A 6,000-nucleotide genomic window follows, 5' to 3' on the forward strand; every position below is an offset into this window, starting at 1 on the left:
ACAGTTCATTGGCCACTCTGCACGCATTCAGTATTACCATGGAGCTGGGACTCAGGCTGGAGCCCCCGGTGGCCACAGCGCAGCACTAGCAGGCCTCCCTGGCCGCCATGGGATGGAGGGCGGGCACCTGCAGTCCTCCTTCCTCTCCTCTCTCCTCATCTTTTTCTTCCTGTCTCTGCAGGAGAGGGGTTTTCAAAACCAATTTAGTTTCCAAAAAGTGTACATTTGTGGGGAGGGAGGGGGGTCTAATTTGAGAAAGAGCGAGTGTGTGTGTGTGTGTGTGTGTGTGTGTGTGTGTGTGGATTTTTTATCATTTTTTTAAAATGCAGTACTCTTTGTATCAGTCTGTCATTGGTCTATAGCTGTTTCAGATTTTTTTTCAGCTGTACTTGAGCATCTGAAACTGCAAGAAAGAAACTCATTAAATGTGATTCTTACTAAACAGGCCTGACTGCTGTAGCTGTGTGACTCCCCCCACCTCCCACCTTGCAGAAAGGCCCAGCCCGGCGCCCCGCAGGCTGTGCGCAGGTGGGAGGGCCGTGGAGGGGGCGCCTGCGGCTTCCTGTCCCCTCCTGGTGATTCTGTTTTGATATTTTGGCAAAAGTAACATTTTGTTTTTAAGAGAAATTACTCAACATTGAATGTGGAGAGCAGACACAGGATTTAGGTTGCAGATGTTAGCATGTGCAGGGTGTGTGTGTGTGCGTGTATGTGCGTGTGTGTGCGTGTACACATATGGTAAGCACATGTATTGTGCAGCTAGGGTAAAGCCAGCAAAGAGGTGTGTATGTTGTTATGAAATGTTTGAGAAGAGATAAGCTGACTGCTTGATAATCACTCTCAGGTGTAAACCTCCAAGTGTAAATAAAAGTGGCATTTAACAGATCCTTTCAGAACAAAGTACAGCTTACTATATATACCAAGAACCAAGCTCAAGAACCAGCTGAGAGCTGCTGGTTTCCAGTGAGGGAGAGGATCAGCTCCCTGCCCATCTTCAATCTGCTTTTGTATAAGGAAGGGGGGATGGGAAATGACACAGTTAAGTTGTATTTAAACATAAAAATGAACCTGATAACTTCTGGGTCTAGTAGAGCCTCAGTGTTGCTTTAACTTAGTTTACATATTTTTTAAAAGCGGCAATGGATGGTTTTAAAGTATTGTGACTGTAAAACTGGTAAATATGACTGTAATACAGCTAGATGGTAGCTGTGACAGTTCTCGTGGGCAAAGGAGCGGTGATGGACTCATTAAAATCACACATACTTGAACAGTCCATTGCCCGAGCTCCTCCGAGACCGTTGTGTAGACGTGGTCGCAGACTGTTCAGCGTCGCCTGGGCTCCGGCGAGTCCTGGAGCTGCCGGGACCCTCCTATCATGTCAAACATGGACTTTTTTTTCTTCCTGGTTTTAAAAGATAAAATCATAGATCCCATATAATTCTGGAGTCTTTCTGATACACCATGTAGATCTGTATTTAGTATCATTTGGATTTGGAGAAGTGTCGATTACATTATGGCTGTGTAATAAAATTTTTATTGAAACTGCATTACACTGTAGCCATTTTGCCACTGCCTCCCACCAGCAGCTGCTGAAACCTTTGTCCTGGGATGCCAAAGCCCAGAGCAGGGCGAAGAGCTAGCCAAGAGGCCCGAGAGCTAGCTTACCGCCGAGTTCCAAGACAGGCGGCCTGCAGGCTCCACCAGGGCAGGGCCTCTGGGCCGCGGTGTGGCCAAGTACCAGGTGCGGGCTTTGCCCGCTGGCCGCGGTCGCCGCATCTCTTGTGTTGGGCAATTGCTCGGCGGCCCCTCCCGCCCCCGCCCCACGTGCTTCAGTGTCGAGGGGCAGTGCCAGGCTGTCGTGTACACTTTTTGGTTCCTTCAAGAAGGCCGGTGTCAGCCGGGCATGGTGGGCACGCTTGTCATCCCAGCACTCGGGAGGCTGAGACTGGAGGATCACAGTTCGCAGACAGCCTCAGGTACTTAGTGAGGCCCTCTGCAACTTCGTGAGACCCTGTTTCAAAATGAAAGAATAAAAAATTGGGTTGGGGGCCGGGCGTGGTGGCAGATGCTTGTAATCCCTGCGCTTGGGAGGCGGAGACAGGAGGATCACGCAGGTTCGAAGCCAGCCGTGCTGGTTTAGGAGACCCTGTTTCCAAATAAAGTATAAAAAAAAGTCTGGGAGTGTAGCCCGGAGGTAGAAGTGTTTCCAGGAACCCCAGTACCACCAAAAAATAAAGGGGGGTTTGAGGGTGTAGCTCGGAGATAAAATGCCCCTGGGTTCCATCCCCAAATCCCAGGGGGGAAAAAAAGGCCAGTGTCCATGTGTCGGGCAGGCTGTCTGGCTTTTAACAGGTATAGAGAAAGACTACCTGCAGCTTCCCTTCAAAGAGGATGCTTTTGTTTTCTTTGTGGGGCCTGACTTGTCACCCACATTTGTACAGATATTTGTAAATAAACTTGATCCCATTTTATCAAGGGGATTAGACTTAGTCGAGGCTTGCATTGTGAGTGGCACCTCTTAAAGCCACGGCTGAAAGCCCCAGAGAGCCTTCTTTCCCTTTAGGCCTGCACCCTAAGAGTGAAAGTGTCTTTTAGTAGCTCTATCCTTGTGGCTCCCCAGAAGCCTCTCCGTGGGTAGTTCCACAGACCCACAGTGGTCTCCAGTTGTCCCTGTCTTTAGTGAGAGGCCAATAAGCCCGTCAAGCTAGACCCCCCAGCCCGAGTTTTTGGTTTTTTTTTCTTATTTGGAAAAAAGGCCTCACTAGGTTGCTAAATTGCCAAGGCTGCCTTTCAACCTACAGACCCTCCTGCCCCAGCCTCCCAAGTAATTGGGCCACTGTGCCTGGCTCTGAGACCAATAAGCTTAACCAGCCAAGGAAAGCGCGTGACGTGCTACACAACCCCAGTGAGATCTGGTCCTAACAAACAGCTTTTCTTTGCCTAAGCACGGTTCCCTGCTCCTGATTTCTGCCTTCAGTGTGTCTGAGGCAGGGGTCCGGGGGGCTGTGAGCCTGGCTATGAAGGAAACGCCATCCTTCCATCCTGTCTGAGTGAGGGGCACCTAGAAGAGCTCCCCATCTGAACCCCTTCTGGACCATATTTAGGGATGAAAGATGAGTTGCAGGATGGTAGCAGCAGGCCCACGCCCATCTCTGGTGCTGGAGAGCTGGGTCCCCAGGACTTGGCCCGGAAATGTGGCCACCAAGGTTTTCTCCAGCCCCCTACCACACACTGCTTAACTCGGGAGCAGCGGCCCCGGAGGACAGGGATCTGAACAAAGGTGCTCACTTCTCTCTGGACCTGGGTGCTATGGAACGCCACTTGCTGCCTATTTCTGGGAGACAAGTGAAATGGCCACCTCTGGTAGAGGAGCGAGGCGCTCGGGTGGAAGCTTCACTTCCCGGCTTCTTCCAGGAGGAGAGACCATTCTTTGGGTAACCATGGATGATGGCTGTGGTCCACCGCTCTAGGAAGCCAGGAAGCAACTCAGCTCAGATTTCTTTTTTTTTTTTTTTTTTTTTTTTTTGGTATGATTTCCCAAACCAAATCTGGGTTCCTTGGGCTTGGTTGGGGCAACGGGAAGAGCAGCCCCAAGGGATGGCCATCTGCACCCTGCCTTTCCATAAGAATCTCAAGCCAGCCCTAGAGCCCAGTGAGCGGAACCTGGAGGTGGGTTTTTTTTTTTTTTTTTTTTTTTTTTTTGCGGGTCTGAGGATGAAACCCAGGGGCATTCAACCTCCGAGCTACACCCACTGCCCTATTTTCTTTTATTCTTTTTTTTATTTTGAAACCGGGTCTCACTGAGTTGCAGAGGGCCTCACTAAGTAGCTGAGGCTGTCTGCGAACCGTGATCTTCAGGTCTCAGCCTCCCGAATGCTGGGATTACAAGCGCGAGCCACCATGCCTGGCGGTGAGTTCTAGGCCCCCTGTAGCTCAGAGCCACTAGAACACAGGCAAGGCTGAGACTTCTGGTCTGTGCTCCAGACCTGTGAGCACCCAGAACCACTGTGCAGCCCCGCTCTAAGCAGAGCTCATACCCCAGCTCCACCACCCAGCACCTGGGCCTGGGCCAGGCAACGCCTCTGCTATACAAGCTCGCCACCTTTATTGTTTGCAGAACTGAACTCAGGGGCATTCTACCACTGAGCTACACCTTAGCCCTTTATATTTTAAAAGTCTAAATTTGAGCCGGGCGTGGTGGTGCACGCTTGTAATCCCCGCGCTTGGGAGGCAGAGACAGGGAGGATCGCACAGGTTCGAAGCCAGCCGCGCGTGCTGGCTTAGGAGACCCTGTTTCCAAATAAAAATGTAAAAATAGGTCTGGGAGTGTAGCCCGGAGGTAGAAGGGCTTCCAGGAACCCCAATACCACCAAAAAAAAAAAAAAAAAAAAAGTCTAAATTGGAGCCGGGCGTGGTGGCGCACGCTTGTAATCCCTGTGCTTGGGAGGCTGAGACAGGAGGATCGCACAAGTTCGAAGCCAGCCTCAGCTACTTAGTGAGACCCTGTTTCCAAATAAAAAATATAAAATAGATCTGGGAGTATATACCCCAGAGGTAGAAAGCCTCTAGGTTCCACCCCTAGTACCACCAAAAAAAAGTCTAAATTGGCCATCTGTGGTGGTAAACGCTTGGAATCCGAGTACTTGAGAGGCTGATACAGGATTGTGCATGTTCAGAGCCAGCCTCAGCTACTTACCTAGTGAGGCTCTCAGCAACTCAGTGAGACCCGCGTCCATATAAAATAGGCTGGGAGTATAGCCCGGAGGTAGAAAGCCCCTGGATTCCATTCCCAGTACTACCAAAAAAAAAAGTAATTTGCCAAGTGCTGGCCCCTCCTGTCTCAGCCTCCCAAGTACTAAGATTACAGGCATTTGTCACCACGCCCAGATAAAGCTTCACATTCTTTAAATAAAAGGGCTAAGGAAGCCAGGCATGGTGGAGAACTCCCAGCTTTGGGAGGCTGAGACAGGAGGATCGCAGTTCACGGACAGCCTCAGCTACTTAGGGCCTTTGCAACTCAGGGAGACCCTGTTTCAAAATGAAGAATAAAAAATAGGGCTGGGGTGTCGTTCCGAGGTAGAATACCCCTGGGTTCCATCCCCAGTACCCCCCAAAAATAATAAAAGGGCTAGGGATGTAACTCAGTGGTAGACTTGCCTAGCATGTGCAAGATGGGGGCTCAACCCCAGTACCACAATAATAAAAACAAATGATTGTATTTTGTTAAATATTAAGTGTCCCTGACCATCATAGGGGTTTTCAGTAGAATCTGTGAAAGCAGAAGAGGCTGGGTCCTGTCCCTGACAGCTGCCACAGGCCATCATGCAGGGGCTGGAGTCAGAATGGGAGAGGGCAGGTGGGCCCAGGGGCTGGGGCACGAACTGTAGAAGACTGTGGACCTGGGGCAGATCACCAGCCAGAACCTGGACGCCTGGCCCAGAGCCTCCCAGCCCCTAGCCCTGGGGCCAAGAACACCACGCCCCTGGGGTTCCCACTCACAGGCAGAGTCTGGCTGGAACCTTCCAGAGAAAGTGGGCTGCCAGTCACCCTGCTGGCACTGCTGTCATTCCTTCTGGCCCCCAGCACATGCCATCTAATGAGTGTGAGGCTGAATGTCCCCCACCACCAAGAGGAGGAATTAAAACCCAAACCAAGCCAGATCCCAGCATTCGGGAGGCTGAGACAGGAAGATCGCGGTTCCCGGCCAGCCTCAGCTACTTAGTGAGGTCCTTTGCAACTCAGGGAGACCCTGTTTCAAAATTAAGAATAAAATACAGGGCTGGGGGTGTAGCTCGCAAGTCGAATGCCCCTGGGTTCCGTCCCCAAACCCACACACACACACACAAAAAAAATATAGGGCAGGGGGTGTAGCTCAGAGATTGATGTCTCCTGGGTTCCAACCCCAGACCCGCAAAAAAAAAAAAAAAAAAAAAAAAAATAGGGATAGAGGTATAGCTCAGAGGTAGAATGAGCAGCAGCAGCAGCAGCTAGGCATGGTGA

Source organism: Muscardinus avellanarius, assembly GCF_963383645.1.
Source record: "Muscardinus avellanarius genome assembly, chromosome: 12".
NCBI classification, from domain to species: Eukaryota; Metazoa; Chordata; class Mammalia; order Rodentia; family Gliridae; genus Muscardinus; species Muscardinus avellanarius.